The sequence below is a fragment of the Nerophis ophidion genome, linkage group LG09 (assembly GCF_033978795.1).
Source record: "Nerophis ophidion isolate RoL-2023_Sa linkage group LG09, RoL_Noph_v1.0, whole genome shotgun sequence".
Classification (NCBI taxonomy): Eukaryota; Metazoa; Chordata; class Actinopteri; order Syngnathiformes; family Syngnathidae; genus Nerophis; species Nerophis ophidion.
In genome coordinates, this window is record NC_084619.1 from 29,913,231 (window position 1) to 29,935,214 (window position 21,984).

The following is a 21,984-nucleotide window of genomic DNA, read 5'->3' on the forward strand; positions in this document are numbered from 1 at the left end:
ATATGCTGGCGTTTCCTGGCCCCTGTTAAAAGTCGTGCTGCCGCGTTCTGGACTAACTGCAACCGGGAGAGAGCTTTTTGGTTAATGCCAGCATAAAGTGCATGGCTGTAGTCCAGGCGACTTGAAATAAAAGCATGCACGACTTGTTCAAAAAGGTTAAAAGATAAAAACGGATTAACCTTTACTAAAAGACGAAGATGATAAAAACACGATTTTAAAACGCCATTGACTTGTTTGTCAAGTTTAAAATCGCTGTCTATAGCAACAATTGCCAGGATTATACTCAGGCGGGGACACCACAATTTACAGTAATATTAAATTTGACTACTACTACTTTGCAGTGAACTGGAAGTCATTGTGGGCATGTTTTAATGCTGTGTAACTAGACAGGAGTCTATTTGCTTTGCAATAAAGAGGACGTTGACAAACATGTTGCCACATCCTCTTGAAAATAACTCGTGACGAGATGCACCACAGTTATTCTTAATTACAAATCATGCCTCTCATCTGGATATTAGTCGGATTTAGCCATAAATCTTGAAGTTGCTCATCTGTGACATTCAATGTATACCCGGAGATGGAGACAAACACACACAAACAAACACAGTGTCTGCAGGGAGACTTCTCCTTGTTAACCCTTTGTGTGCAACATGATTAATTCTTAATCCAAACAAAATGATATGGACATCCTATTAGTGGTCATCAAAGTAAGAGCAGACGTCCCAAAATTGGCTTTCACAGAATCTGCATGATTTGCAGTGTAGTTGGTGAAGAAGGCATCTGAGGTTCCTACCTCTATGTCACGCAATCATGTGTCTGGCAACCTCATTATCTCTCAAAATGGCTGGGGAATCTCTGTGAGATTGATACCATTTCGATCATATCTATTTACTTGCAAACTTTGTAAATCTTTCAGTGTCATATATCAGATATAAACAATAATAGCTTCAATATATAGGCAACTTGTTTTTCCACTCTACTGGTTCTATTAGGGAAACTGCATTTTTTTTTTTAAATTTGCCTATCGTTCACAATCATTGTGAAGAACAAGAAAATAGATGTACTTTTATTTTATTGTATTGTAAATATTAAATAAATGCAATAAAAAGTTCGCTTACAATAGAGCCTAAGCTCTATTGTTCTGTTCTGCCTACAAAGCCTTAAAAAAAAACATCCAAACACCTCCATTAGGGTTTTATATGTAAGTAAATATGTAATGTAGTAACAGGAATATTTGTAACATTTAATATTTACGTATTTTGATCATTTTAAGCATACACGACACACCCCCCCAAAAAAAATCGCATCACGTTCGCTTTTTTTTAACATCTCTGATTACAACTCACTGCAGACTTTATCATAGCAATCAAATATAGTAAAAAATCATTTACTGTACAATATCTGCTATCATTAGGATGCCGACTGCTTGGGTGTTCAAATATTCCCATTTAGATAAAAAATATCTCATAATCCTCACGAAGAAAAGGGGGGCGGAACCGATCGTCTTATAGTGTCGTTCTCGCCATTACCAGGTATAAATTGGTTGTCAAAGTGTACTACGTCTTCTTCCTTCTACTTTCCAGGTGAGATGCGTGATTCATGATCTACAATAAAGTTTCACGAGCAAGGAAACGAGGAAGCAGCTGATCAGTCGATCATGTCGACATTGTCACGCAAATTCATGATCATGGCGCCACTACATATTCTTGGTCTGTGTTAGCGCTTATAATAACAATATCATTATTACTTGGTTAATATTCAAGTCACAAAATGTAAATGAATTATTGTTGGTGGTTTTTGGATGTTTTTTTCTATTGGGTTTAAATGGCAGAATAATGGACCTTCTATTAGCTCCATTGTGAGCAGACTTTTATTTACGTTTATGACATGAAATACATCCGTCGCCAAGTCTTTTATAACGAATGTGAACGATAGGCAAAATTCCAAAAAAAGTGTGGTTCCCCTTTTTTAAGTCTAGATGGACCTGTTTGCAGCAGAAAATAAGAGTCAAGAGAGAGGATAATATACCAACAAATGTTGGTACATCAGCATTTATCAGTCAGTACACAAAAGGTCAGGAGAAGGCTGGTTCATAAATAAACTGGTGATGTTGATACTATAGGGGAGGGGTCTCAAACTCAATTTACCTGGAGGCCACTGGACGCAGAGTCTGGGTGAGTCTGGGCCGCAAGAAAATATTTCTTTAAAAAAATGTTACATACTCCTCAGCATGTCTCGTTGTATAATGAGGTTTCAAATTGTATTCCTTGTGCACCGCAACTTTCTCTGTGCAAAAAAGACACGTCGGGGTACTACTCCTGTGCTCAACAAAGAAATATTGCATCTCCCACTTTTCCTTGAATTGTCATTGCACATCACGAACCATTCTCTTCACTGCAGGCTTTGAAAAAGACATGTTTGGGGTTGTAGAATATATTTGTATTTAGCCGACGCACGGAGAATAATGTTATTTCCGCAATGTGTGTCTTTCCGCTTTTCCTCCCTACAGCAACACGGCGGTTGGCGGATAATAGCCGGGATAGCGAGCGCAAAAAAGTCACTGCTTCCGGAGTGTTATCCGGCGTCATATAAAAATATATATGTAGTGTTCATTGTGTGAGGCAATGCAAATTAAACACAAACAAAAAAAATATATGGTTTAAATTTGTCCAGTTTATCGGGGACTGTTATTACTGACGGACAGGTGTCGCGGTGTGCCTGCAGTCAGGCACATAAGAAAACCCTTGTCTCCATGGCAACGTCTCTGTCGCTTTCACTCATTTGCCGTTTTTCCACTAACGCAGGGGTAGGCAACCCAGAATGTTGAAAGAGCCAATTTGAACCCAAATAACACAAAAATATCAAGCCCCATTCATATAAAACTTGCGGGCTGCACTAACATTAAACTTTCATATTAAGGTGGGGGCCGCAAAATAAAGTCTCGCGGGCAGCAATTGGCCCGCGGGCCGTGTGTCTGAGACCCCTGCTATAGGGTATTGATCGATACTGGATTGATTGGGGAAATATTTTTAATGTCTACAAGTATTTCTTAATGGTTTTTGCTAATGTTTACCAATTCAGGGAATAATTCCATGAGCACAGGAGGACTTTGAGGGCAAACGTCAAATGATTACATTGTCCCTCCATCCATTTTCTACTGCTTGTCCCTTTTGGGTGGCTTTTTTTATTAGTTATTGTGTACTACTGACTTTCTTTTAATCAAAAAATGGTATGTAATAAAATAAAAGAGATGGAGGAACTACTTTAAATATTGAGTTGATTTTGTTAAAATTGTCAATAGCACACACCGTGAATACAGTAAACAATACGGTTAAGAGTCAATATTGATATTGGCTCATGGGTGATCGGAATGGACAGCGTAAAACCCTTATCGGAACATTCCTAGTCCAAATTACTTTTAGAACAAAATGTTATAGAAATATAAATATTTGTACACGCACCATTACTGAGTCAGCCATCTTGCTCTCATGCCGAGGTTGCCAACAACTCACTCAACGGTGGAGACAATATGTATACAGTATTTTGTATACAATCCCTACTGCAAAGTATTCCAAATCTGTATAAACAGAGGCCGTGTCAAAATCCCAGCCTTTTTGAATGCTAATGAAACGGAGGTGTGAGGGTGTCGTAAATCTGTCCAATAATGATAACAGTACAACTCCTGTTTACACTGAGCACGCTTCAGCTCCCCAAACCCCAAAGTGCAGCCTCATTTACGTGCTAATGTGGGTAGGCAGATAAAGGACGGAGGAGCGATCACATGCACTGTCAGAGAGTCACCCTTTGAACCATCCCTCATGCCAGTGAAGAGGGGGGAAATTAAAGAGCCTCAGCCGCTTTGCCACCTTTCAAATGCAACTCACACGGCACACTTTTGACAGAGAGGAAAATATTCGCACTGAGATGCACAGACGCACACAAACACACACACAAGCTCACCACTGTGCGCGTATACAGATTTTTCCTGACAATTCCTGCACGTGATTGTTGTTGGAGGCAGCAGAATTAAAGGTTGATGTAATGCACCCGGCAGGGCGAAACACGGCTTGGAAAAGGTATTAAATAGACGCTGCTAGAATAGCTGCTTTTTTGGAGTCACACAGCCAAAGTGCTCTTAGAGTGACTAACACTGCGTATTAAGCACTGACTGAAATGAAGCAAGGCGAGGATCGTGTCATTTTTTTTTTTTATTATTATTATTATTTTTTATTTAAGTCTCGCAAGTCTCGTCAAGTTGTTTTCAGCCAAGAGAGTTTTATGAGTCGACTGTATGGTACCTGGCACACGCCATGAAGGTACTGGCTGCTGGAAAAGCTTCAGTCCAGGGTGTGGAGACCAAAAACAGCAGAACTGAGAGTGAGTTCTACACATCCATTTGACGGCAGAAACGGTGACGCTGCTGGATGTCTCGTCAACAATACTGGGTAAATACACCACAAACTTGGTAACACACTCCTGCATGGAAAATATGAGGTTTAAAGTCAATTTGGACGGCCAGAACGATCAGTCATGAAGTTATTTCACGATGACACCTCTTGAGGGACTTGCAGCAACAGCAGGTACATTGTGTAGGACAGGGGTCCCCAAATCTTTTGACTCAGGGCCACATTGGGGTTAAAAGAATTTGATCGTGGGCCGGGCTTTCTGATTGTGTGTGTGTGTGTGTGTGTGTGTGTGTGTACGGTCAAAATCTAAAGTTTACTTACACTTGTAAAGAACATAACGTCATGGCTGTCTTGAGTTTCCAATAATTTCTACAACGCTCATTTTTTTGTGATAGAGTGATTGGAGTTCATACTTGTTGGTCACAAAAACATTCATGAAGTGTTGTATATTTATGAAGTTATTATAGGTCTACTGAAAATGTGACCACATTTGCTGGGTCAAAAGTATACACACAGCTCTGTTAATATTTGGTTACATGTCCTTTGGCAAGTTTCACTGCAATAAGGCGCTTATGGTCGCCATCCACAAGCTTCTGGTTGAATTTTTTTTACCACTTCTCTTGACAAAATTGGTGCAGTTCAGCTAAATGTGTTGGTTTTCAGACATGGACTTGTTTCTTCAGCATTGTCCGCATGTTTAAGTCAGGAGTTTGGGAAGGCCATTCCAAAACTTTAATTGTAGCCTGATTTAGCCTTTCCTTAACCACTTTTGACATGTGTTTGGGGTCATTGTCCTGTTGGAACACCCAACTGCGCCCAAGACCCAACCTCCGGGTTGATGATTTTAGGTTGTTAGCTGCTGGACAGGACAGATTTTATTAAAAAAATAAAATAAAACAAACTTGAGATGTCCCGTCTGATTGTAGCTGAAATAGGCACCAGCGCCCCCCGGGATCTGAAAGGGAATAAGCGGTAGGAAATGGATGGATGGATGTCCCGTGGGTTGGATTGTGGGCAAAACCATGGTATAGAAGCTTGAGGCAACACTTACAGAAACTGTTGTATGCGCACACACACACACACACACACACACACACACACACACACACACATGGTATGGGCCAGTACCAAAGACTTTACAGATACTCACAGTTTCCAATGAAGGGACTTTTGATCCCATAAAGCAAAGAAAACTAACTTCACGCACGCACACACACACACACACACACACACACACACACACACACACACACACACACACACACACACACACACACACACACACACACACGCACACACACGCACACACACACACACACACACACACACACACACACACACACACACACACACACACACACACACACACACACGCACGCAAACACACACACACACGCACACATAGAGCATTCATTACTTAGTGTAATTTTATCACTTGTAATGCTGTTATATTATTACTTGAAATCCATTTTTATGATTGATTATTGATCCCTACTAATCTCTCCCACACAAACCTATACTTCAGGAGGATCTCATACAAAAAGTAGTGATGCCTTGTAGTCGAAATAAATATATATATATTTTTTTGTATTTTATAAAAATATCCCTAGCTATAATCATTGCAAAATGCAGATGAACATTTAGCATAACTGTCCATGACACATGCACATATATTTTTTCATATATTCTAAACAAATGGTAAATGTAAAAAGATTATAATTGTCAAACAAAATTGTTGTATTCAGATTAATCACACATTTACGTTTTGTTGACACAAATGCTATGGTATTGTGAGGATGTCAAACACATTTTTTTAAAAATGTTTTACTTGAATGCACTACATTTATTTGCTCAAAACTTGATGAAAGTTTTGTATAAAGTCCTGTTGGCAGTGTTACATGTAGCAAAGCTAGGTAGCTTAACTACATTCACAAATTTTTAAACGAGTAGCTTAGCTATTTTTTAGACCCGTGGATAGCTTCGCTACAAACCTACAAGCTACACAAGAAGAGAGAGGAAGAAGAGAAAGAGAAAATAAAAAGAAAAAGGGACTAGTGCAACTCCAAGGGCAGGGGACAAAAACATACTGACAAAAATCTAAAATGATTGGTTGGTTAACTTGCACTGCCTGCAGAGCGCCTCCAGGCCTGTAGACACAACAGCACTACACCCTGGACAATGGGCATATGCACATAAACCCCCCAGCCCCACCCCACGCCTTCACCACCATAAACGGCAGCAGCCAGCCTCCGTAGTTCCCACTCCCTGCCCTCTGTTGCAAGTTTTGTTGATTCTATGTAACATGTTTATGTGTGCTATGGCTATGAGTTTTTTTTCCTTGGCCTCAGTCTTTACACCTTCCCCGGAGTCCAGCCTTTGACTGAATATTTTTTTTACTCCCTCCCCAGTGTTTACCGGTTTCTCACCTTGTTTTGTAAAGGGCGTCAGAAGTTGGCAGACCCGTCAGCGATCCTTTTCTGTCTCCTTGTGATTTTTGTCTGATCTTTCATGGGATTGTGCTGAAAATCTCAAACTCCCCTTGGGGATTAATAAAGTACTTCTGATTCTGATTTTGATTCTGATTGTGATTCTGACTAAGACTAGGGAAAAACATTACAGACAGGCCAATCAGAGGAAAGATAGGGCTGGTCATTGAACCAGGACGGGAAATCACAACAGACACACGCACATGACGACGAGCAAGTTGGAGCAGAGAAGAAGGAAAATTTAAGCGGGCGATTTAAAACAGAAAAAAAAACTAGTAGAAGATGGCAGAGGGATTCTCTTTCTTAGATTTTTCTTTCGGTGATGTAGACGACATCCAGGGAACCCACAATGCGTCTACTTGGCCACATTTGGGCAAATGTGTGCGTTTGGATAAACAATGGCCAAAACATTCATTTTAGTTGATCACCCTCTAAGCCCAAATCAAAACTGCTCTCAACATGGAAGACCTAGAACACACATTTAAAGGCCTACTGAAACCCACTACTACCGACCACGCAATCTGATAGTTTATATATCAATGATGAAATATTAACATTGCAACACATGCCAATACGGCCTTTTTAGTTTACTAAATAGCAATTTTAAATTTTGCGCGAAGTATCCTGTTGAAAACGTCGCGGTATGATAACGTGTATGATGAGGCGTGCGCGTGACATCACGGATTGTAGCGGACATTTTGTTCCAGCCCGATCCCAGGTATAAGTCGTCTGCTTTAATCGCATAATTCCTCAGTATTCTGGACATCTGTGTTGCTGAATCTTTTGCAATTTGTTCAATTAATAATAGAGATGTCAAATAAGAATGATGTAGGTGGGAAGCAGTGTATTGCGGCTGCATTTAGCAACACAAACACAGCGGTGTTTCCTTGTTTACATTCCTGAAGGTGAAGCTTCACTATGGAACAGAGCGGTCAAACAAACATGGTTCTCTACCACATGTCAACCGGCAGGTTTCGGTAAGAAAATTGTGGTAATAAGTCGGCTCTTACCGTAGACATGAGTAGAGCTTGCATCGTTCCTCGTGCACCTGTCAAAGAGGCAGCTGTGGACTTTCTTGCCTCCTTCGACCAGCCGCCCCCGAACGTGGGATGCTTCCACCGTGGAGGAGGGGGAAAAAAGCTCAGCCGGCCCGACCGGCTGCCTTCGCCTCGCCTCGTCGAAAAACGTGGCTTCCCCCAGAGACACTGGCGGTCACCACACCTGTGGCCTCACCCCTCTGACTTTCAAGTACGACTACATAATTTCACTAAAACACTAGTAACACAATAAGCAGATAAGGGATTTTCCAGAATAATCCTAGTAAATGTGTCTGATAACATCTTATATATGTTATCAGACACATTTACGGTCTTTTTTTTTTCTAGTCCTTCACTCTCACTATCCTCATCCACGAATCTTTCATCCTCGCTCAAATTAATGGGGAAATTGTCGCTTTCTTGGTCCGAATTGCTCTCGCTGCTGGTGGCCATGATTGTAAACAATGTGAGGATGTAAAGAACTCCACAACCTAGGACATCACGCGCACATCGTCTGCTACTTCCGGTACAGGCAAGGCTTTTTTATCAGCGACCAAAAGTTGCGAACTTTATCGTCGATGTTCTCTACTAAATCCTTTCAGCGAAAATATGGCGTTATCGCGAAATGATCAAGTATGACACATAGAATGGACCTGCTATCCCCGTTTAAATAAGAAAATCTCATTTCAGTAGGCCTTTAAGAACACACATTAAGGTGAGTTGAGGTCATGAAAAGTTTTACTGCACATAACTATTATAAACTGTTCCCAAAAAACACACGTCATTGTGTTTTTCTCAAACTTTTGGTATGTTTTTACAGCTCAGCATCGCATGCACTTTTTGCGTCGGATGAAAAAAAGCACAGTTCCCTCCCCCCATTCTTACCACTTTCCACAGAGGCACTATGGAGAGCCTACTGACCAACAGCATCTCTGTCTGGACTGGAGCCTGCAGTGCCTCAGAATGGAAGTCTCTGCAGAGAGTGGTGAGGACGGCGGAAAAGATCATCAGGACTCCTCTTCCTCCTATCCAGGAGATCGAAAAAGCCACTGCCTGACCAGGGCTCAGAAAATCTGCAGAGACTCCTCCCACGCCCACCAAGGACTGTTTTCACTGCTGGACTCTAGAAAAGAGGTTCTGCAGCCCCCTTTGCAGAACCTCCAGGTTCTGTAAATGCGTCTTCCCTTGAACTCTTGAACGCATCATAATAATTCCCTCAATTCCCCCCAAAAATGGATTAACTCGCTGGAATATAAAGTCAATATAACATACATCTATAAACGTGGATGCATATGTAAAAGTGCAATATATTTATCTGTACAGTAATCCATTGTGGAGGTTTCCTGCGTCTCGCCCGGCTTCTTCTGACCACAGTATCACACAGCTCAGGATACAGGTTTGACACAGTATTTAATACATCTTTTACTTTACACAATTGTCCGTCTTTCAAGCTTTTCAGCTGTCTTTGTTCGTCTCCGTGCGTCTCTCCCGCGTCCTCATGCGTCTGTCTCGCTTCATGGTCTCCAGCGCTGCTAATAAAGGGAACAGGTGATTAGATAACTCGTTCCAGCTGAGGTATCCACTCACCTGTTGGCTGCTTCATGGCCGGCCCCTGCACATACCCCGCCCGCAGGGGACGCGTGGAACACGCCCCTCTCCACATGCCTCCACCGCCAGACACAGGCCGGGCACCCGTCCGTCCGCGCCCATTCCCCCACAGCCCCTCCCCCCCAATAGCTGTGCGAGAGAGGAAGTCGGCCACGGCCATCTGCGCTCCCGGCCTGTGGACCACCCGGAAGTTGTACGGTTGTAATGCGAGATACCACTGGAGAGGTTTGTGATCTGAGCAGAGACTGAAGGCCCGCCCCATCAGGTAGTAGCGGAGGGCCCCGACCGCCCACCGGATGGCGAGGCACTCCCTCTCCACCGTACTGTACCTCGCCTCCCGGTCCGACAATTTCCGGCTGATGTACAGTATGGGGCGATCGACGCCCTCCACCCGCTGAGTCAAAACGGCCCCCCAGTCCCCGGCCCGACAGAAAGGAATGTTAAAATTTGGCATGCGCAGTACCGGCTCCTCACAGAGTGCTTTCTTTACCTCCTCAAACACCGGCTGGCACTGTTCCGTCCACTGGACCAGGTCTGGAACACCTTTTCGGGTGAGGTCCGTCAGTGGGCTGGTCAGGTCTGCAAACCGGGGAATAAATCTACGGTGGTAGCCCGCCAGTCCCAAAAACTGCCTCACCTCTTTTTTAGTCTTGGGGGATGGACAGGCCGCAATTGCCACCGTCTTGTCAACCTGTGGCTGCAGCCTCCCCCCCCAAGTGGTACCCCAGATACTGTACCTCCCTCCGGCCAACCGCGCACTTCGCAGGGTTGGCGGCGAGCCCCGCCCGCCTCAAGGACTCGAGCCCCCACCCGCCGCAGGTGATCTTCCCAGCTGCTACTCTGGATGATAACATCATCCAGGTAGGCAGCCGCGTATGCAGCGTGGGGTCGCAGCACCCGGTCCATGAGGCGCTGGAACGTGGCAGGCGCACCGAACAACCCGAACGGGAGCGTCACGAACTGGTATAAACCTCCCGGAGTGGAGAAGGCCGATTTTTCCCGGGACTCTGGTGATAAGGGAATCTGCCAGTAGCCCTTGGTTAAATCCAGTGTCGTGAAAAAACGTGCAGTGCCCAGCCGATCCAGAAGCTCGTCGACCCGAGGCATTGGGTATGCGTCAAAAGGTGACACCTCATTCACCTTGCGGTAATCCACACAGAACCGCACAGACCCATCCTTCTTCCCGACAAGAACGATAGGCCTGCACCATGCGCTGTGGGATTCTTCTATTACTCCTAACTCCAGCATGGTTTTTAATTCGTCCCGCACTATTTTGCGCTTGTGCTCGGGAAGCCTGTATGGCCGAGACCGCACCGTAATCCCCGGGCTGGTCTCAATTTGATGTTGGATAAGATCCGTGCGCCCGGGCCGCGAGGAGAACACATCTGCATAGCGCCGCTGTAACTCAGCAACCTCCGCTCTTTGAGCCAATGTGAGCTGGTCATCACAGGGGAGAGGAGAAGAAGAAGCAGAGTGCGGGATCTCTTGCCCCAACTCCTCCTCCTCTCTCACTACCGTCACCATGGAGACAGGCTCGGCCTCCCTCTATGCTTTCAGTAGGTTTACATGGTAAATTTGTAAGCCTCCACCTCGGTCTGAGCGCCGAACCTCGTAGTCCACATCATTTACCTGCCTTGTGACCTCAAAGGGTCCTTGCCACTTTGCTAGTAATTTTGAGCTGGAAGTTGGGAGTAGTACAAGTATTTTTTCTCCCGGTGAATATGTTCTCAGCTGGGTTCCCTTGTTGTACGTAAGCTGTTGCCGTTGCTGGGCGCGGAGCAAATTTTCGCGTGACAAGTGCCCGCCTGGTGGAGTTTTGCTCGCAGGTCCATAACGTATTGTATTTCGTTTTTACTGCGGCTTGAACCTTCTTCCCAGCTTTCTTTAATTAGGTCCAATACGCCGCACGGCTTCCTGCCGTATAATAACTCGAACGGTGCAAAACCGGTAGAGGTCTGGGGTACCTCCCGCATCGCAAACATTAGGGGATCCAGCCATTTATCCCAATTAGGTTTGTCCTCGTGCGTGAACTTACGGATCATGGTTTTCAGCGTTTTATTAAACCGTTCCACCAGCCCGTCAGTTTGTGGGTGGTATACACTGGTGCGGATCGCTTTAATCCCCAATAACCCGTACAGTTCCTTTATCGTGCGTGACATAAAGGACGTGCCTTGGTCCGTCAAAATCTCTTTCGGGATTCCGACGCGGGAAATGACCGCGAAGAGTGCTTGCGCCACACTCTTGGCAGAGATGGAGCGCAGCGACACTGCTTCGGGATACCGCGTTGCGTAATCCACCAGAACTAACACAAAGCGATATCCCCGTGTGCTTGGGTTAAATGGTCCGATGAGGTCCATCCCAATTCTTTCGAACGGGACCTCCATGAGTGGTAATGGGCGCAAAGGGGCCTTCGGGACGGCCGCCGGGTTTACCAGCTGGCAATCCGGACAGGCAGTACACCAGCGGCGTATGTCTGCCCGGATGCCTGGCCAATAGAAACGGACCATGACCCGATTGAGTGTTTTCTCGTACCCCAAGTGGCCAGCGAGGGGATTGCAGTGCCCCGCCTGGAAAACCATTTCCCGGCGGGGTTTTGGCACCAACAACTGGGTGGACTCCTCACCTGTTTGAGTGTCACGGCTCACTCTATATAACCTATCCCTAATAATCACAAAGTGGGGGAATACCTGCGTTTTTCCCGGGCGCACCAGCTGACCGTCTATGCAAACCACCTGGTCCCAGGCCGCGCGCAAAGTTTCAACGTGGGACTGCTCAAGGGGAAAATCCTCCGTGGACTGCCAGCGGAGGGCCGGTGGGACCTCCCGCGAAGCCCCTGCCGGTTCCCGCCTGTCAGTGCCGGATGAATCCGCGTCGCCAGCGAGTACTGCGCGGATATTCCCCTGTCCTACAGTCCGTGAACGCATCCCCACACATTGTGTCACTAACTGGTTAAACCCCGGCCGATTTGTTCCTAAAATTATGGGATGCGTAAGGTGCGCGCTTGCGGCAAGCTTAACATTATGCTTTTGACCTTCATACCAAATTTCCACTGGCACAATCGGGTACTCGTGCACATCCCCATGAATACACCTAATTCTTCCCAGTGTCGCCTGCCTCAACACCCCGGGTTGAACCAGGTTTTGGTGCATCATGGACTGTTTACAGCCCGAATCCACCATTGCCCGGTATGTACTCCCTTGTATTCTTACTGGGACACAGTACGTGTCCCCCGGATCGGGGGCGGGTGCTGGGATCCCGACAACGCGCATCACATGCCCCACCTCCATTAAGGAGCACTTCCGGCGAACGTGACCGGGTTGACCGCAACCCCAGCACACCGGCCCGGGCGTCTGAGGCACCCTCTGTGAGGGAAGCCCTCTCTGGACAGCGCTGGTACCCTGAAACAGACAAGGAGACAGTGGATTATATCCCCGGTTCCCCCCCCTTGTTGGATGTGTATGTGTGTGTGACTGGGTGCGTGTGTGCGTGTGTGCTTGTTGATCATTTGAGGAGGGGACCTGCTCCATGTTTCCAAGTCCTCCCGCCAGGTGAGGGCGCTGCTCCAGTGTCATCCCGTCTGGTGGCGTGAGTCGTCGGCAAGGTGCAGGGATGGGCCTTTCGGTCGCTTTTGTCGTCACTTCCCTGTGGACCGCTAGGTGGTTCTCGGCCATTGTTACTGCAGCTTTTACATCAACGGGGCGGTGGTACCTCAGCCACGCGGCGGTCCTGGGTGGGAGGGCGTCCATGAACTGCTCCAGCAGGATTCTTTCCACCACTTCGGGATCCTGCCCGTTCGGCTGGAGCCACCGGGTTGCCGCGTCTCCCAAATGCTGCGCCAGGACGAAGGGGCGGCCTTCTCGTCCCAACTTCATCGCCCGGAACTTTGTCCGATGCTCCTCCGGGCTGCTGCCGACCCGATCCAGGATGGCATGCCAAAGGTTAGCATACTGCATGCGGGCGGCTGCCGGGAGACTCAACGCCGCCCGCTGCACCTCCCCCACCAGCAGCGGCAGTAGCTTCACTCCCCACTCTTCCTCCGGCCATTTGCATGAGGTTGCGGTGGCCTCAAAGATGTCCAAAAACGTGTGGGGGTCTTCTGCCTCCCCCATTCGCTGCATGGATGTCGCTGCTCCCCCTCCTACCGTGGATCTGTCCATCAGCTGCTGGATTAACTGCGTCTGTTGCCGGCTTGCTGCCGATACCTCGGCCATCACTTGCCCGAGCGCCTCCAGGGGTGATGTGGTGGACATCGTCGTGGTTCGCTTAAGTTGGGTGACAGTTGTGGAGGTTTCCTGCGTCTCGCCCGGCTTCTTCTGACCACAGTATCACACAGCTCAGGATACAGGTTTGACACAGTATTTAATACATCTTTTACTTTACACAATTGTCCGTCTTTCAAGCTTTTCAGCTGTCTTTGTTCGTCTCCGTGCGTCTCTCCCGCATCCTCATGCGTCTGTCTCGCTTCATGGTCTCCAGCGCTGCTAATAAAGGGAACAGGTGATTAGATAACTCGTTCCAGCTGAGGTATCCACTCACCTGTTGGCTGCTTCATGGCCGGCCCCTGCACATACCCCGCCCGCAGGGGACGCGTGGAACACGCCCCTCTCCACATCCATTTATTTATATCTGCACCTTATTGATTTTTTTACTCCTGCACTACCATGAGCTAATGCAACAACATGTTGTTCTTGTCTGTACTGTAAAGTTCATATTTGAATAACAATAAAAAATAAGTCTAGTCTAAGTCTTGTGAGACAAATATTTTGTTCCTTTCACCAGGTTATTGTCATTTTGCCACTGTGGTTTCTGTTAAAACAGTATATATTATGATATTTATTTATCATTATTATGGTTCCACTGGCTTTTATTTAATTTGTTTCTTGTGTTTTTCCCTTATTTTGTACATGTTACACAATTTTAAATACACTTTTCAAAGACAAAGGGCATGTTTTTAGCTCGACCTACAGTTAAGGTAAAGGGGCATGTGCGGTCCAAATAAATTGATTAATTGGCATTTACACATGAATAATCTGACATTTGTCATTAATCATATACATTAACAAGTTAACTTCAACAGCCTTAAATCAAATATTCATTTTCCCGCCTATTTTCATATTGAAAGATTTTTGTGTCTTTTTATGCAACCAAATGCTAAAAATCTGCATGCAAAATTAATGAATTTACAAACCAAACATTTTGGGGGTAAAAAAAAGGGGAATTGTGGAAAATAAACAAATGAAAAAAGTTAAGTTTTAATTGCAAGTTAGGCAGCAAGGTGTAACAGGGGTTAGTGCATGTGCCTCACAATACGAAGGTCCTGAGTAGTCCTGAGTTCAATCCCGGGCTCGGGATCTTTGTGGAGTTTGCATGTTCTCCCTGTGACTGCGTGGATTCCCTCCGGCTACACCGCCTTCCGCCCACCTCCAAAAACATGCACCTGGGGATAGGTTGATTGGCAATACTAAAATTGACCCTAGTGTGTGAATGTGAGTGTGAATGTTGTCTGTCCATCTGTGTTGGCCCTGCAATGAGATGGCGACTTGTCCAGGGTGTACCCTGCCCTCCGCCCGAATGCAGCTGAGATAGGATGGAGCTGCAAAAAATGTAAAGCCTTATATAAGTGTTATAATGAAGGCGTCCCTGGTTCAATTCCCACCTAGTACCAACCTCGTCACGTCCGTTGTGTCCTGAGCAAGACACTTCACCCTTGCTCCTGATGGGTGCTGGTTGGCGCCTTGCATGGCAGCTCCCTCCATCAGTGTGTGAATGTGTGTGTGAATGGGTAAATGTGGAAGTAGTGTCAAAGCGCTTTGAGTACCTTGAAGGTAGAAAAGCGCTATACAAGTACAACCCATTTATCATTTATTTAACACATAGTGTAAGTGTCTATTTTAGCTATATTAGACTACGATCAAAATGTGTCACAGGCTGATGCAAATCTTTGTTGACAGAAATGTTGAAATGTAATATTTATTTTACACATTTTTACAACATTGGAAAACATTACTAAAATGGAGGCTTTTCAGAGGATGTGAAAACTCCTGGAAATTACTTGCTTAGAATGACCAATGACTTTTACGATCATATTTGTACATATCGTACGTGCTGGTGTTGTTCTATTGTTGTTGTTGTTTTTGTTGTTATTGTTGTGTTTGCTGTTGTTGTTTTTATCTTTGTCTAATCCCCCTCTTATCACCACAATTTCCCCCTCTGTCTTCCTTTTTTGCTCTTTTCTATCCCCTCCGGGCCGGCTGCACCAAATGGTAATACAAACACATTTAATAAAGTCAAACTCAAATAAGGCAACAAGAGAAGTATCCTACACTTCTATTTTGTAAAGTAAATCTGAACAGCCGATATGGGCATCTACATCAACTATATGATTTGCCTGAGAAGCTGGACATGACAAAAAAAAAAAAAAAAGAATGACCAAGTGTAAAGATGTGTATTTTCAAGTTGAATGAAACGGAAACTACAATTAAAATGACCTCAAATATACCTAAAATATGAAGAATAATGATGCATTATGTACATACAGCTAGCATACATAGCATGTTAGCATTGATTAGTTGTAGTCATGCAGTGGCCAAATATGTCTGATTAGCACTCCACACAAGTCAATAACATCAACAAAGCTCACCTTTGTGGATTCACGCTCAGCATAAAATGTTTGATGGACAAATAGAGACAAAGAAGGAGTGGCATAAAACACATCTTTCCGTGGCAGCATCAAGGACAATTTTACATTCAAACAAACTACGGTGCATTCAAGGACTGCCGAAATCAGGACAAAATGGTGTGCGCCAAATATTCTCATCAGAGAAGAATGTTTAATATACACAGTGGGATTTCTAACAATCAGTAATGTTTTTCCTCCTGCAGAAACCATATTAAAACAAAAAATCATTTTATTTTTCATCTTTTTCCATTTTTATACATTTTTGAAAAAGCTCCGGGGAGCCACTAGGGCGGCGCTAAAGAGACACTTTTGGCTCGAAAGCTGCGCTAAGTATTACCAAAATAAAAAATAATTTACAGTCTCGATGGTCTGTCTTCTCAGCTTGTGGAGGTGTGCTGCACGCTTCCACACCTCGCTTTTCCCAATAGTGGTAAGGCACACTTCCTGGGTTTTTGGAGGTGCCCTTCATGTCTGGCTCTTTGTACCCACAGCAAATACACACTCTGCATGACACCACAAACACTTCAAGTCTTTCACTTTTAATACATAACGTTTGGGAATCTGGAGCAGAATAACATATGATGTAAGTACCAAATCTTCTAATATGCATAGGGCGAATAAATTAATTCATGGGAAACATTGTGGTTATTTATCTTTTGCTTGCTTTCCGACTAAATAGTAATGAGAACACGTACACAGAGCATAGACACTTCCAGTTTTAAGCTTTCATCCACTGACCTTTATCGAGACAGTTTTTTCATTACTTGAGGTCAGACAGATGAAATATTAAAACTGTGATATCCAAACACTTCCAGGAAAGATCTGTAAATTTAAAACCCTCCAGTGATGTGAAGCAGTGCGGAAGGTTCCGCTTGAGTAAACCCTGCCCATCTCACGCTCGAAGGTGGCTTAAACAAATGAACTACAGTGTGACCGTGATCTGTTTGGGGTCAAGACGAAGCATGTGCGTGATTCAAAATGCATGGCTCGGAAGGGGGAAGAGTCTCTTTTCTGGAACACGAATGTCCTCATGAAGCCTTTAGAGGTGTGCTGAGGTCCCGGACAAATAGGCTTGAGTGTTCTCCGTCACCCTGCGCCCCCGCCTTCTTGCCTCAGCCGTTTCCTGCTAATGAGAGAAGCCCGCTAGGCCACATTAGTGGTGCTGCATTAACTGTTGCCACATGCTGCTGAAACCTTAAGTAATACACCTGTAATTCTTCCTCCGTTTGTTAATATTCTACAAGGGTCAATGTTTCTGAGCAGTCACAGTTTGATTCTTCATTCACACCTGCTTACACTTTTACTGTGACCTGCTTTAACTTTAACCGCTTTAAGGAGGTTGTGTAAAGTGGCCACATAATCTATAATAATACCCACATAAAAGCGCGCAGTCCAACTCAAGGGTAATTACTTTCCCTCTGTCCGATTTGTTTCATGTAAAAACAATACTTAAAGTATGTGACAGATGTGGAACATTTCATTTACAGAGCTTATTTAACTGCACATCAAAAACACTCGTATTGTAACTACTTTTTTCATGGAGTATCAGATTGATAGACATTATTTCCAGGAATTGTTTTAAAAAACATGTCCCATTTATTGGAAGCATCCCATTTGCCGTATGCATAAGGACAGGAGTGTCAAACTCATTGATCGGGGGTCAACATGGAGAAAAATCTACTCTCAAGTGGGCCGGACTGGCAAAGTCACGGCACGATAACTTAAAAACAAATACAACTTCAGATTGTTTTCTTTGTTTAAAAATAGAACAAGCACATACTGAAAATGTACTAATCATAATGTTTTTTTTACATGTACCAATGATTGTCACACACACAGTGGGTGTGGTGAAATTATCCTCTTGACCGATCATCCTTTGTCACCCCCTGGGAGGTGAGGGGAGCAGTGAGCAGCAACGGTTGCCGCGCCCAGGAATCATATTGATGATTTAAACCCCAATTCCAACACTTGATGCTGAGTGTCAAGCAGAGAGGTGATGGGTCCCCTTTTTATAGTCTTTGGTAAGACTCGGGGGGGGGGGGGGGGGGGGGGGGGGTTTGAACTCACGACCTACTGCTCTCAGGGCGGACACTCTAACCACAAGGCCACTGAGCAGATAGTGGTTATATGTTGTGGTTATTGGATTCTACCTTTATTTATACTTTCTGAATAAACTATGTGATAATGTTCATCGGTCAACTCATTGGTGTTAATTTTCAATATATCAAGATAAAAAACAAAATATAAAAATCAATTTACTGTCAGAGTTGCCACTGACAGTTTGTTTGTGTTTTAGCTTCTCCTCTGTGTGTTTAGTATTTCCTGTCATTAGTTCCTGTCTAGTGCTCTTATTTTGGTTCAGCTTCCTGTTTGTCTCCCTGTGTCCTGTTTTCACTCAGCTGCGGCTGATTGGCATCTGGTCACACCTGATGTCAATCAGCCAGCTCCTATTTTACCTGCTTTGTTCCTCCAGTCAGGGCTGGATCATTGTATTGTCATTTGTCTTGTCGATGTCACGTCTAGTCGCTCTTGTGATGTTTTATCGCTCCTGTCGTGTCGTACCTTGTCTTTGCAGCGTAGCGGTAAGCTATATTCAGTTGATGTTTGTAGCTTACTGTTTTTTGTTCCCTGCTTCCGTTTTATTTTTCATTATACAAGTACGACTTCTGTTTGCCTGTTCGCTACACGCTAGCTTCCACGCTGAGCTCTTGTTCGTTGTTTTCTAGCTCCCAGGCTAGCTCCTTTTGTTTGATTATCCACCTCGTGCGCGCTTTGTGTTTTTACCCTTTTGTTTTTTTTTTTGTCTTAGTATTTAATTAAATCATGTTCTCACATTCCATGCCTGCCGCCATCTCTGCATCAAATAACCCTGACATTTACAGGATGTTATTCATGTAGTTTGCTCATTTTCCTTGACTGGTGCACTAACATCATGTGGTTTATTCTTTTTTTTTTACATATCCAATTCAATCCAATCCACTTTATTTATATAGCACATTTTAAACATTGAAAATGTTTCCAAAGTGCTGCACAACAATATTAAAAATAAGATTTATATATTATCCTTAGCTCCAACAATGACTGAATAAAAACAACATAGATAAATGTAAAACCAATATAAACACAATATAAACATAAATATGATTAAAAAGATTTTAAAGGGTATAACCAATTAAAACAATAAATAAAAATAAACATAAAAAAAAAACACAGAGGACCACACACGTCATTAATGTTAAAAGCCAGAAAATATAAGTGAGTCTTAAGACAAAACTTAAAACACACCACTGTGGGAGCAGTTGGAACATGGAGGGGCAGAGTGTTCCAGAGCTTGGGGCCGACCACAGAAAAGCCTGGTTTTAAGCTGCATTAATAAGTAGAATCATCTACTAAAGTACAAATAATTGCTATTGCGACTTTTAGTGGACACATTTAGAACAGAAGTTTCTTTCATTCAAAAATTTGGGCTCATTTTTACACTTAGCAAACTCATCCTGTGGGCCGGATAAAAAAAACAGCCATACGTTTGACACCCCTGCATTAGGAGATGTAATTCTATTGATGAAATAGGTTTGTGTCATTGCTCTGCTGCATATTGTTATACTAAAACAAACTACAGAATGGGGGAAGAAAAGGCAAACATTTTGTGGCACAAAAACAGAACCCCCCAACGACCGAGGGTTCAGACAGCGGCCAAACAGAACTGCAAAAAGAATTGCTCTTAGTGGTGCATCGGCATTGCAGGAATTTTTTAATTTCCTGTTCCTCAATAATTCTGCTCTTGTTAGGTTCTTGGACAAGATCCTGCTCTGTACCTCGTCTGATCATCTCAATCCACCAGACAGATGGAGGGGAACTTGAATGTGTTATCATTGCTTCGTGACATGATGCCACTGTGCAGGGCTTGGCCAGGACCAGACTGGAACTATCAGTTGGAAAGGCGGTTGGACCTCAGACTGTGATGTCACAGGCTAGGACACACACCTGCCATCAAGGTGACCAATCCATCCTCCGGGCGCTTTATGAGCACTTGGTGATGAACCGGAATGATTAGACTGCTTTTACTGTGCAAATAAAGACAACAGCAAGATGAGAAGCAGAAGTGAGTGGTAAGTGCTTGACAGAGGGGGCATTGACTTCCAGGCCTGCGGGGCTGTGGAGCCGCGTTTCAGCTGGAGGTATTCCCTCTTTAACCTCCAACCCGCCGCCCTCCCCATTGCACGCCCATTTCAGCCGTTCGGGGTCAAACAAATCACCTGCCATCACAGGTGCTGACCTGTTGTTTATTCGTAAATGTCTGAAGGACACGCTCGGAGAGGGGGAGGAGTCGCAAAGAGGTAGTGGTGGGGTTAAAGCGCTAGTCTTAAAGTAGATTTAGAAGTCCCTCAGGGGGCTGCTGTGCTTGCCTCTAAAATGAGCGCCCATAAACTGACAATGACTGAAAAAAAAGACTCAGTTAACAGCTAAATTGACATATTCCATATTCCACATATTCTACTGCTCGCTAGTGTCATCATATCTGAGTTATTTTGCAGAAATATGGGAAAATAACTACAAAAGTACACTTCATTCATTAACAGTGATACAAAAAAGATCTGTTAAAATAATAAATAATGTTGGATATAGAGAATATACAAACCCTTTGTTCATTGAATCAAACATCTCAGAGAAAAATGTAATTTAAAACATTTGTACGTGAGTATAACACTTAAGACCTTCAGTATATCAGTGTGTGGAAATAAATTATGGAATGGATTAAGCAAAGAAATCAAACAATGTACTACTATTATCCACTTCAAGAAACTCTACAAACTTAAAGTGTTTACAAAGTACAAAGAATAAGAGGAACCACGATAAACATTCTGAATTTTTGGTAACACTTTAGTATGGGGAACATATTCATCATTAATTAGTTGCTTATTAACATAGGGTTGGGTTTAGGTTTAGGCTTAGGGTTGGGGTTGGGGTTGGGGTTAGGGTTAGGGATAGGGTTGGGGTTAGGATTAGGGTTAAGGTTGGGGAAGACTCTTAGTTAATGGTTTACTGGTAGTATAATAAGGCCATGAAGAATAAGGCATTAATAAGTACTTAATAATTAGTACTTATTAATATAATATATTATATATTAATATATTATGTGCACTTAAGATGTGACTTTAAGGTTTTACTACTTACGTATAAAATACAACACTGTCTAGCTCAGGGGTGGGCATTACGTCGATCGCGATCGACTGGTGGATCTTGGAGGGTGTGTCAGTCGATCTCAAGCCAGGCATTAAAAAATATACATAAAAATGAGCAATCATCAATCATACCAAGACTTCACTTTCGTCAGTTGTTTGACATTCTCGGCACCCGAGGATCTTGTGAGATGACGTTGGCTACTGCGAGCTCATATTTAAGAAAAAAATCACTAACAGGGCGGACGCAGAGAAACACATTTTATTTCTAGAGACTCCGTACCTACTGTCAAAACTCTGAAGACCGACTGCACAGTTCCTGTCTTCACCATAAAAGACCTGTTTCATCCTGCCTGTGCTAACAAAATAAGAGTCTCAGAAAGCTAGCGTGCACAAGCTAGCAAGCTACGGAGTTTGATGCCAATGTATTCCTCCCCCGCCCTCAGCGACCGCTTTCTCACTTGCTTGCCCACCCGCACACTCACTGACGTCACTCACCTGCTGCCAGACATTAAAGGGCCACACACATATGCTACTCTCATAACAAAGTATTTAAAAACGAGTATGCAAGTTGGACTAATGAGATGC